Source organism: Myotis nattereri, assembly GCF_964212035.1.
Source record: "Myotis nattereri genome assembly, chromosome: 1".
In the NCBI taxonomy this organism is placed as follows: Eukaryota; Metazoa; Chordata; class Mammalia; order Chiroptera; family Vespertilionidae; genus Myotis; species Myotis nattereri.
Genome location: NC_138075.1, coordinates 79659918 through 79672924, shown reverse-complemented (window position 1 = coordinate 79672924; position 13007 = coordinate 79659918).

The window sequence follows — 13007 nt, the reverse complement described above, 5'->3', positions numbered from 1 at the left end:
AAGTAGCAGAGGATGAGGTCACAAGCTTACTGTGAAATTTGAGATTCTTCCTTCCTGCTCAAATTGTGATAGTTACTCTTCATAAATATAAGTATTCCACATCTTTCCCTTTCCTCACTCTCTGTTTATCCTTTAGGCTTGTGTCTTATTGGAAATAGCCTGGGTTAGAAGAAGACACCTATCTGAATTAGCTTTCTCTATTGATTTGCTTCTTGGCTGTGGCCATGACCTTGACTTCCTGTGTCAAAGTCATAAGTAAGGCTCCATCCCTCAGAGAGGCCAGAAGAGCAATCCCTGCCCCTCCTCAACCTCTTGAACTCTTGCACAGGAGCCTGTGATGACATATATCCTTTTGTAGAAGGTGCTGTAATACAAAGTATTAATAAAATCTAACCTAGAGAAAATTGCTAAAATGACTCACATTATTTGGGACCAATTAATTTGGCTGACCTTGCTAGAAGACATTTAATTTCTGTTTGTTTCATTTCTGCACTTCGCTATGAGTTTTCGGGATATTGTGTTTTTGTGAAGGACTTCTTAAATTGTATTGACAACTCATAAATAAATGAAATTTCCCAGTGTTATTATTTCCTGGAATGTAGCCGTAGTATTCTTCACTAGTATTATTAGGTATCTGTGTACAGGAAGTATACAGTTATTCAGGTTAAGTTTCATATTAAAAATGTATTTGTAAAATGTAACAGGATCAGTAGTTAGCATTTTTTAAGCTCTGAAAAAAAAAATAAAGAGTATGTGTTAGACTTCAAATTACAGTGAAATTCGTCTTAATAATACTTTTGTGGCTAACAAAGGTTGTGCATTTATGTAAAAATATTTACAGAATGCCCTAAATATGGGGTATTAAAGATAGATTTCTCTTTCAGTTTTAGAATTGTGGCACTCCTGAAGTCTGTTGTGCAGTTCATTCTTCAGATGTTCTCTAAGATGTCAAATATAATTTTTGTTTCTTTTAGAGACAAGTAACACCTGCTCATGATTCACTATGACAACAAACCCTAATTTTGTCATTAAATATTTTAACTCTGTGATGAAAGTTTGTTTCTCTCAGTTATTTGTAAAATCTGTATAAACACAAATAGGTAGGCATCATTGTACTGTTGATGCTAATGGGAAGATCTTGTGTGACTACAGGAGACCAAAGAGCTAGGATTTGCATTAGGGTAAAGTGGCATAGCATTATGATAATGAGATTCTATCCAGCGAGAGTTAAATATTTTTTATTCTCATGGGCAAAGCAATTAAGGCAATTAGTAGTTATCTTTCTGCTGATGTTAATGTTATGCTCAACTCAAGTACTTATTATAGCATGCACCCTCATTCAACAGACTAGTTTCATGCCTTGTTAAATTGGAAAGGAGACTTGGTCAAGTCTTCTTTCCAATTGATCAAATTATGTCAATTTATTTTTATGGAAAAGTAAATGCAACTTATTTCATCACCCCATTTGTTTTCAAGGGAACTGACTTAGGTGACTACTCTAGTATAATAGCCATATCTGGATTGGCATGGAGACTTGGTAAAGCAGTCAGGACTTTGAAATATTTCCTGGAAGGACTGCAAGTAGAAGGGAAAACTATAGTCTCCACTTTTCAGAAAAATAAAGAATGGATAGATGGTTTAGCTAGATGAGGACCCCACCTGAAGTTAATTATGTAATTGTGAATTAATTATAAACCAACTGCCTTGGAAAGGTGACCTTTTTTCTTAATATAATTTTTATTTGTTAGTAATTACATCACAACCAACTCTCAAATTTTATAGGAGGAGCAACATGACAAGTGTTTTTAGAAAAATCAATGGTGCCTTTTCCCCTTATAGTCAATGAGAAAAACTATTGGCATCATAATAATCATCCTCTGCATAAACAAGTGGATTATAGTTAAGGGCAGGATAGAAGTAGAAGGGGGAGAAAAATACTAGAAATAAATTTGAAACAGAATTGCAAATGTTTGAATGTTATTGTTTTGAACCCCAATATTGTTATTGTTATCAAACTAGTGTTTGCAGTGAAGGAAGGGAGTACTTTATTATAGAACTAGAGGCCTGGTGCACGAATTTGTGTACCAAGGGGGTCCCTAGGCCTGGGCTGTGGTATCAGGCCAAAACTGGCTCTCCAACATCCCCCAAGGGGTCCAAGATTGTGAGAGGGTGCAGGCCAGGCCGAGGGACCCCATCAGTGTATGATCGGGGCTGGGGAGGGACGCGGGAGGTTGGCCAGCTGGGGAGGGTCCACGGGAGGGCTTTAAGGTGTGTCCAGCCTGTCTCGCTCAGTCCCAATCGGCTGGACCCCAGCAGCAAGCTAACCTACCAGTCGGAACATCTGCCCCCTGCTGGTCAGTGCACATCATAGCGACTGGTCAACTGGTAGACTGCCCCCTGGTGGTCAATGCATGTCATAGCGAGCGGTTGAGTGGCCTTAGTATACCATTAGCATATTATGCTTTGATTGGTTGAACAGATGACCGGACACTTAGCATATTAGGCTTTTATTATATAGAATTGGCCACTCCAGAGTATGAGTGAATTCCTGCACTGAAAGACTGTACTCTCTGATGGTGTGTAGGTTTCAAATTATATAGGGTAAAATCACAAGACACCATGAGTTAGGGGTTCCAGGTCATGAGCTGACATAGGATAATAAGTAATTTCTTCAAGTCTTGAGGATAGCTCTGAGGTCAGCTCCAGAGTCCCTCTGTCTGATTTCATGGAAAAAATAGTCAGGGGTCCACCTTAGGGCTCAGGAGCTGAAATATAACCTAAGTCAAATGTTATCATTAGCTTGCCATACGTCCTTTTGACCATAAGTCAGGTCTGGGCTATTGTCTTCTCCTGCCTTAGGGGTAAAGGATTATCAATGGGAAAGCCTAGGTCTATGAGATGAAATAGGGACAAAGAGGAAGAAATGATTTCTAAAGTTACAGTCACAAATCAAAATCATGAGGACCCTCAGTTTCATTATTTCCTGTTGATTCTGTTCTGTGTGCCTCTTCACTTGCCATGGGTGAGCCTGGATGGGAGCTTATTAACATGTGCACACAGCTGGCCTCAAGGAAAGGGCTGTGCTTCTGGATGCCCTGAAGTCACTTTGTGACATCTTCTTGCCAGTATGAACATGGTTAGGCAGCTGACAGTATTTCCAGGGGCCCATAAAACTGAAAAATGCCACAGGTGGACTATTACCAGAGTATGAGAAATGTAAAGACTTGAAACATGAGAAAGGTAAAGACTTGAGACATGAGAAATTCCTAAGAGCTGAGAATGGGGAAAAGTGTCTTTTGTTATGTTAATAAATTTATTTTGGGGATGTACCTACAGATTCAGTTCTGGTTGCCCATGGAACCAACCACATGATTAGAGGGTTGGAACTTCCAGCCCCAGAACCCCACATCTCTGGGGAAGGGAGAGGGGCTGAAAGGTTCAATCAATGGCCAATGATTAATCAATCATGACCATGTAACAAAGCCCCATAAAAACTGAAGAAGATGAGGTTTGGAGAACTTCTGAGTTGGTGAACCTGTGTAGATGCAAGGAGAGTGGTGTGCCTGGAGAGGGCCTGGAAGCACCTTGCCTTCTCCCCATTCCTTGCCCTATGCATCTCTTCCATCAGGCTGTTCCTGCATTATGTCTTTTCACAATAGACCAATGATTAAGTAACATATTTCTCTGAGTTCTGTGAACCTTTCTAGCAAATTCATAATATCCAAACATGGGGTTGTAGGAACCTCTGATTTATAACCAGTCAGTCAGAAGTAAAGATGACAACCTGGATTTGCGACCGGCATTCTGAGATGGAGGGGTTTGTTGGAACCTCCAGTCTTGGCCACTTGGTCAGAAACAAAGGTAACCTGGGCTTCTGTTTGGCATCTGAAATGTATATTGGGGGGTGGGGCAATCTTGTAGGACTGAACCCTCAGCCTGTGGAATGTGAGGCTCTATCTCCAGTAGATACTGTCAGAATTGGGCTGAATGCTCTGACACCCTGCTGGTGTCTGAGAATCATTTGTTGCTGTGGGGAAGCCCCCACCCCCACATGGTAGAATTGGGTCCACCCACAAGGCAAGTCTTACTTTATTTCTCTAAATGTGAATGGACTAACAGTCCTCTTTTAACAAGATGGTGCAAAAGAGGGATTTTCTTTTGGTTTATGTTTTGATAATCCAGAAATTATGTATGAAAAGATTTGGTATAGTGAGAGCCAGCCTGACACAAAATTGATCATCATCTATACCTCTCCCAACCCAACCTTTTGAGCGGTCACCTTTCTCCCTTCTGTGCCCTTCTTGCTTTCTGGCTTTTCTTAAATCCTGTTTTAGCTACTCTTCCAAGGTGTTACCTACACATAGCAGCTTAGGGAGTTCTTCCATCCTTGCTGTGGCTTGTCAGTCACTTTGGGGAGCTTTTAGAAATGCATGCATTTTACTCCCAAATTTGCCTTCTTGGTGTCCCTGTCATCTTGGTAAAAATTACCCCTGAAGTCCCTGAATGGTGGAGCACTTGGCTTCCCTAGATGATTGGCAAACTTAAATAAAATTAAAGCTGTCAAGGAAATTAAACATAATGTGCATTTAAGCTCTATGACTGCTATTATGTAACCTTCTGCCTTGACGCCCATTTTACTTTCTCCTTTGAGCTTGATCTGGTGCCTCAGCATTTCCTGCATCATAGTTTCTCTTCCCACCCCGCCCGGAAGTTTTCTATCACGTTTTCTTATTTCTGCTGGTGGGCAACGAGCCCGGGCATAGCAGGTCTGCAGGGGCTGGGTCTGCCTCTGGTGGCCCATCCACTGGGCACTGCTGGGCGTGGGTTGTTGACAAAGCTGCCTGGCCTCCCTCAGTGCTCCAGGAACCAGTGGATGGCCACAGGAGTCTCCAACTCCTCTGCTGAGGCATGTGGCCACTGCTCTCACATTGCACCTACTGGACATTTTAAAGGCTATTGATCTTCATGGTAAAGTGAAGATTTTTTTTAATAGAATATATATAGTTTTTCTTGTCCTCATGTGCTTAATCAGCTCAAGTCAAGGATGCCTGGCCCCTCACACATCCATACTTGGATGTGTCAGAGGCTGGACAGCAATCGTCAGTTCTACAAATCCCAGGTGACACTTGAAAACATTACTTATGAGCCTTTGTCCTATGACATTGCATCGCAATTGCTTTGCCACTCTGAGGTGACACAAATGAGCCCATGGATTTCCAGCTTCATCCTGAGATCTGAAACGTGGCTGGGATGATTCACAATTTCTGAAGAAAATTCCTGTTACATGCTCTGGCCATATGTGCCAGGTGCCCTGTTTAATTCTAATACCACATCCTTAGCAATTAAAGCCTGAAACTTTCTGTCAGTTTTCCTTAAAACCAATCCTGTCTTGTACTGCCCCAGGAAGGAAAACCCAGTTCCCACTATAGAGCAGGCTTTTTTATTCAGAGCACAATGGCTTCCTTCGGGGAGTTTTGCTCTTTTAGACCTGGAATCACAGTGGTGGTTACTGTGGACCCATTTACATTGGTCTGAAACTCCACTATTGAAGGAGCTTCCGCATTTGGATAGAAAGAAGCTGTGGGGGAAAGAATGTGTGAACTTTACTACGCCACCCTCACACCCGTAGGGAAAATAAAACACAACACCTTTAACTGGAGTGCACATGAGCCGGGTGCCCACTGGGGTGGTTTACTGGAGACAGCATTGCATTGTGGTTAATGAGTGGTCTCAGGAGGGCCTGCCCCTCTTCAAATTCCAGCTCCAGTCTTACTAGGTGAGTGGCCTCAGGCATGTAACCAACTCTGTGCCTGTTTTCTCAGTTTTAAAATGGGAGGGGTTGTCTACTTCACAGGTTACCATAAGGATTAAGTGAAATAATGAATGTGAAGCCTTTAGCTCCTTAAGAAGCAGCAGGCTACTCCTCTGTGAAGGACACAAAATAAAGTAGTAAACCTTACAGCAAGCATGTCAAACTCACCCTGTATACAGCCCACAAAGAATATTTTTGCAACCAGCCAATATAACAGTATGTAAGAAACGTTGTAATAAAATTTTCATAACTTAATTTTTACAATATCCTATTATACATAATTATTAATAACGAACTACAAGGTTCGCTAATGACTGATTACTATAATCGTGTTGCATTCATTTCCCTTTCACGCCTTACGGCAGGTACACCATTTCTCTCCACTTATTCTAGCAGCAAATATTTTAGCAGCTGATTGCCACGTCATTAGTCTTGGACTGACTTGTTTGGTGTGCACAACAGGAAATATTTTGCTTTCAGCAAACAAGAAAAATAGGTTTATTTGCATTGTGCTTATTAATTTGTGCAGTTATTCAGTGTCTGGTAAGTAAATGTTCAAGAAAAAATATTGTTATTAAAATATTCTATTATTTTCTGTTAACGATTACTCATTTATTTCAGCCCTTTGTATTCAGCATGTCTCTATCGAAATAAGCCTATGTTTCTATGAAAATTGAAACTTTTGGTTTTTTGTGGCCCACATAAACTTAAACCTTGTTTATTTGGCCCGTGTTAGCCTTTGAGTTTGACATGCTTGCCTTACAGGCTTGTGATCCTGCCAGACTGTGCTGCTGGCTAAAAGAATGGATTTGTTCTCCTAAATCCACTTGGGCACAGGTCACATGAGCAGACATTATCCAGACATCTTTGGCCATTTTTATGGACATTTCATTTATCCCATCTCTGGGGGAAAAAGAGGCTCCTGGTCTAAAGGCACCCAGTGGGGCCATTTTCTAGAGAAAATTTCCAAAAAGACAAACTTCAAAAGAGAGGGGAGTGAGAGAAATTGGCCTCAGTGTCTGTGTCCTCAACTGTGGGAACAGAAGTGAATGGTTCTATGGCCTGGGATATTACCTGACGTATTTTTGGGGTGATAATGCATGCCTCTCTTTTAAAAAGAAGCTCAAGGTTGACCTACAGATATATTTTTGTGACTCCAAAGATGCTGATACTCAAACAATTCCTATCTGACTTACATTGAGAGTAACTTAAGAGAACCATTTACTCCACAAATTAAACCTGGGCATAGAGTGAAAATAGCCCTAAGAGAAAGAAAGGAAGTAACTAATATCCTACTAAAGTGTGAATCGGTGATAGCACACCTTCCCTGGAAGCATCTTTAGGCATTCAGCTAAAAGAAGAAAAGAAGACTCCAAAAAAACAATGCTGTCAGCATATTGTTTTCCCATAGTTGTCATGATGCTATTACTTATGATGTCCAAGTAAACCCAACATTCTTTGGAAAATAGGTCATTTGTAAAGGACTGTCTAAGCAAAAGGAACTGGCTAGTTATATTGGTGGCCCTCTCCACCCAAATCCCAAACTCTACTCTAAAAATTATACTATACATTTTTTTTAACAAGTTGTAAACCAGGTGAATTTCTTTTTAAAAAGTGAATTAACTAGAATCCTTCCTAGCAGAGAGCCCCTGGCTTTGTCATTAGCTTTTGGTCCTCAGGCAAATTACATTTTTCTATAAATGGTTATTCCTGTTTCAAAGGAAAATAATCTACACACTGCCTGCTTCAGAGTCTCGGTGGGTGAAGTGAAATGTGGCATGTGAAGGAGAGGAGCTCTCAGAAGTACAAAGTGCTAAAGAGCTGTGGGTTGCGCACTAAAACCTTGGTCTTCCACTGTCCCTACCCAAGACTTGAGGGATTCCTTTATCTACCACTCCTTCTTCCCTACAAGTCTGACCCTGTAGAATTAGATGATGTCATCACCCCACTTCTGGTCGCTCAAAAAAAGAATCCCCCATAGAGTTGGATGCCACTCACCATCATAGGAAGTGGAACAAAGACAATAGTAAGAGACAGTCCCAAACTGCTCAGGATAGAGGACAGCTGGGCTCAGAGGTAACCCCACAGGGAAAAGATGCAGAGTGTTCCAGGGCCTGGATACAGCTCACCCCAGGACCACAGGCAACTCTTGAGAGTTCTGACATTTTGATGGAGAAATTGTCTCCACCCACCTGGGGAAGACTCCTTGAAAACAAACAAAACAGGGAGATCAGACAGTCTCTCCTCATGTACAGGGGCTGGAAGCACATTCAGGTCCTTATGGGGTCTGGTGGTCCTAACATAAGATTAACGTAGAGAGGATCCCAGCAATGGCCAAAGTCTTGGGAATTCTCTGAATTAAAAAAAGGAATGATAGTCAGTTATTCCAGGGAGACGGAATACTGCGCAAAGAATGCAATCCAAAGACATTCTTTCAGACACAGGGAAGATGTGACACTCCTCAGCTCCACTCATTGGGAGCGACATTGTGATCCCAATGCAGGGAGGCCTGGGCAGCCAGCTCAGTACTCCTGTTGGGGTGCCTCACCTGGAGGAAGGACTGGGAGGAGGCATAACTATTTCCCCTGAAGCCTAATGCTGAGTGGTCTAAGCCACCTACTCATGCTTCTGTACCTCTGGGCTCCCCCAGATTCTCTCTGGTGAGTGAGACCACAAATACACATACACATACACACACACACACACACATACACACACACATACACACACATACACATATACATACACATACACACATACACATGCACATACACATACACATGCACATACACACACATACACACACATACACACACATACACATACACACGCATACACATACACATGCATACACACATGCACATACACACATACACATAACATACACACATACACATACACGGACATACACATACACATACACGCACATACACATACACACATACACATACACATACACACACATACACATACACACATACACATACACACATACACACATACACATACATGCACATACACATACACACATACACATACACACATACACATACACATACACACACACATACACATACACATACACATACACATACACATACACATACACATACACACACGGTAGCACATACTACTTACTCACCAGCTATGTTAGAGCTTGAGGACACTTCAAGGAGGAAGGGAATGGGAACCACAGTCCTCCACACTGGGCTCCCTCCCAGTCCTTATTCTGTCTCCCCTTTATTCAGTTCCTCCTTCCTGAGGAATGAAAGCGGATGAAAGGCTGCTGTTGCGGTTACTCTAACGGACATCATCCTTACAGAGTATGAGTGACAGGAAGGCCAATTAGGGGAAAGGACTGAATCTACTTTCAGAAGCCGTTCAAACCCGTTCTTTGTGAGAATGACACAATAGCAGCCTTGCCTAGAGAAGATGTCAGCTTCTAAAAGTCCCACAAGCCTTAATTCCACATGCAATCCCACAAAAGACCTTGGCCTACATTTCAATGTTGGGTTTTTCTCAAAGCAAAGAAAGTCTTGAATACAGTGCCCAGGTCTGCTTAGGCCTATAGGGATCTATGCCCCTGAATTCAGTCAGGACTGTGAATAGAACCCCACCTCAGCCCTCACGGTGCTTTCACTGGCCCAGCCATCTTTCAGTTCTCCAAACATTCCAGGTTCTTCTGCCCCTAAAAAGCCTCACATATGCTGCCTGTGATGCTAACAATAATTCTTACCCCAACTCTTCCCATGACTGGCCATTTCTCGTGTATCAAGTCTCCACTTAAATGTCTCCTCAGAAAGATCGTCTCTGACCACTGCATCTAAAGGAGATAACCTCATGTTCATGTCTTAGTCTTTCCCTCTCCAGAGCACTCTTCTCACAGCACCCCCTTCTCTCCTTTCATAGAAAATATCACAGCACATACTTATACACCTGTTTTCTTCTTCATTGTCTGGCCCACAACACATTTAGCTCTGAGAGGTCGGGAACCATATCTGTTCTGTTCACCAGGTTACATCAAGACTTAGGCTTTACTAGGCACTTAGGACACTCTTACTGCATAAGTGAACCTGTGTTCCACTTAAGCCCCCATGCAGGACACCAATGGGAAATCACAGGGAAAAAATCCAGATAGCTAAACATATGAAAAGGCACTCCGCCTCATTCATAGTTAGAGAAATGCATTTTCTAAGAAAGCCTTCAAAAGCTTGATGATACTTGATAATCAAATACTATTGAATGTGGGTATAAATTGAGACTACATTTTTGAAGACAAATTATCAACATTTATCAAGATTCAAATTGCTTGTCTCTGCCCCGCAAGTCAACGCCCACCCCAGGCTCATGCTCTGCTGGTCTTCACCTACCAGCCTCGGGGGACCAATCCTCACTCTTTCTTTTTTTTTTTAATATATTTTATTGATTTTTTACAGACAGGAAGGGAGAGAGATAGAGAGTCAGAAACATTGATGAGCCACCTCCTGCACATCCCCCACCAGGATGTGCCCGAAACCCAGGTACATGCCCTTGACCGGAATCGAACCCGGGACCCTTTAGTCCACAGGCCGACACTCTATCCACTGAGCCAAACCGGTTTCAGCCACTCCTCACTCTTTCAGACTTAGATCCTGCTTCTTAGTTCACCCTCATTAGAGCAGCTGCATTACAGTTCTCTTCAGCCTCTGGAAGGAAAAAAAACAGTTTTCAAGAGTCTTTTAATTTCCCAAAACAAACAAATAAAATAAGTAAACTCTGCCTTTTACTTTCTTGTTTCATATTTGATTTTGGCAGGTCCTGCCACTGCTCCCATTCAACTTGTGCAGCGATGGGTTTTCCTTGACTCTTCGGTACTTCCTTTTTCTCTAAGATTCTGAATCTGGAAAAGAAAGAAGAAATAATGGTTTTCTAAGCTATAAAGCCCTTTATCTCCTAAATTGGGTGACCCTTTCATTCATCTGGGCCAGTCATCAATTCATTGTTTCTCAGTTCCAAACCCACCTTTTCTGCCCTGCTTTGTGATGCTGGAGCTAGACTCTGTGAACATTGCACCCGCTGCTTCTGAATCCCCTAGCGGTTAATCACTTTTTACTAATTAACAATTATTTATGTTACAGTTTTTGGCCCAATAACTGGCACGGTTTCTTTCTCCTTCCTGGAGTTGGCCGGACATATCATCTCAGGCAATTTGGCCCAGCATCTGCCATTCTCCCCAGGTCTCTTTTGGCAAATCCCTTACTCCTGGCAAATGATCTAATTTCCAAATTTACGAAGATCATTACTATCCTACTTAAAATAATTTCACTTCCTCCAGCTCCTTCTCTAAGGTCTTGGCCTCTCTTACGCTCCCATTCCTAATACCCCTCCACCTGTTAAAGGATGACCCTTCTTCTGGAGTCCCTGATGCCCACCTCTTTCTGCTTCTTGGAGAACCTTACTTATCAACAATGGCCTCATTTTTTTTCTGTCTCAGTCTCTCTGTCTCTACTTTTCCTTCTGTCAGAGGTCACATATCTGCCTCCTTTACCATGAAGTCTGTTAAAAACTTTTCCTTGCTCTCACTACCCATAAGATACCACCTTCTCAAAACATCTTATAACATCCTCATTATCTGCACAACAGATTTCATGAGAGAGTCCTCTTGACTCACTAGTCCTTCCAAGTCTGGTTTCTTTCCCCATCACACAGCTGTGACAGCTCTCTCAGGGACGTCCCAATTAAAAATCCCATTTCTCTACAGTAGCCCTGGAGTTTCTTACATTCTCATTAGCCTTCTTCTTAACTCCTAAGTGCATATTTTCCCAAAACTTCTGTCTTTCCCCTCTTCTCTTTTCATATTTTTCTTGAGTCTATGGATTCATTCCACAATCTGATTTATTTATTTTTTTACGTTTGTGTAATAAACTAGTCTAGCCTTGACCTTTTTCCTGAAGCCCAGAACTGAATTTCTGACTTCTTCTTGGAAATTTTCACATAGCTCAATAGGTTCAAATCTGAATTTATTTTCTTTCCTCATAAGCCTGTTTTCCTTACCATTCTTTTTTTTAATTTTTATTTTTTATATATTTCTTTATTGATTTAAGAGAGGAAGGGAGAAGGAGGAAGAGGTAGAAACATCAATGATGAGAGAGTCATTGATTGGCTGCCTTCTGCATGGCCCCCACTGGGGACCAAGCCCGCAGCCCGGGCATGTGCCTTGGCTGGAATTGAACCCGGGACCTTTCAGTCCGCAGGCCAATGCTCTATCCACTGCGCCAAACTGGCCAGGGCTCCTTACCATTCTTTGCAAACTTAAAACCTAGCTCTCCTTAACTTTCTCTTATTTCACAATTATAAACTAGGAATAATAAGTGTGTGTCTCATGGGATTATGCAGGGATAAAATGATCATTAATATTTTGTATTTATATAATCCATCCAAGTAGTGGAAATCTGTCAACTATATTTTTTATATACAGACATTGCTGCATGTGTTTTTCCATCATTACCACTGACCAAGTTCAACCTTCACCCATGTCTACCTGAACTACTTAAATTGCTCAACATTTATCAGTAGGCTGTATGCAATGTGTTTTGCATGCACTGTTTCAGGGATATTCCCAGGGAAGAGGAACAATAAAATAATTCATATCCAATCTCAAATAGTTCTACTTTCTACTCTGTTGGGAAAGGCAAATGTCTAAATCAAACACAACCTAAAATGAACTGAGGGCTGCACCACAGATTACAGATTGCAATAGCATTTCCCTGACTCCCCTACCCAAACCTGCCTGTAAGTACTATCAAATTTGTCTTTAGGTATGATCATTTATGTCAAAGCTCACAAATTCCTATGCCTTCCCCTCTCTCTAAAAATATTTTTAAAAGAGAGAAACAAGGAATAGACTTTTTGAAAATGTAAAACATGCCATTTGAACCAAACAAACCACATCAATAGGTAACATCTGGCGCTTTGGCTACCATTTTTAGAGTCCTCATTTATGTCACTTTTCTACTCAAAACATTTTAGAACATCCTCATTATCTGCAAAATAAAATTTGAATTCCACAATCTGGCATGCAAGGTCCTGTGTGACCTAACTTCAGCTATCTTTCCAACCTACTCCTCACTTTCACATATGATAGCTCAGTCATAAACTACCACATGAGGTCATTGCTTTCCTAACCTCCATGCCTTAGTCACACTGTATGCTGGAC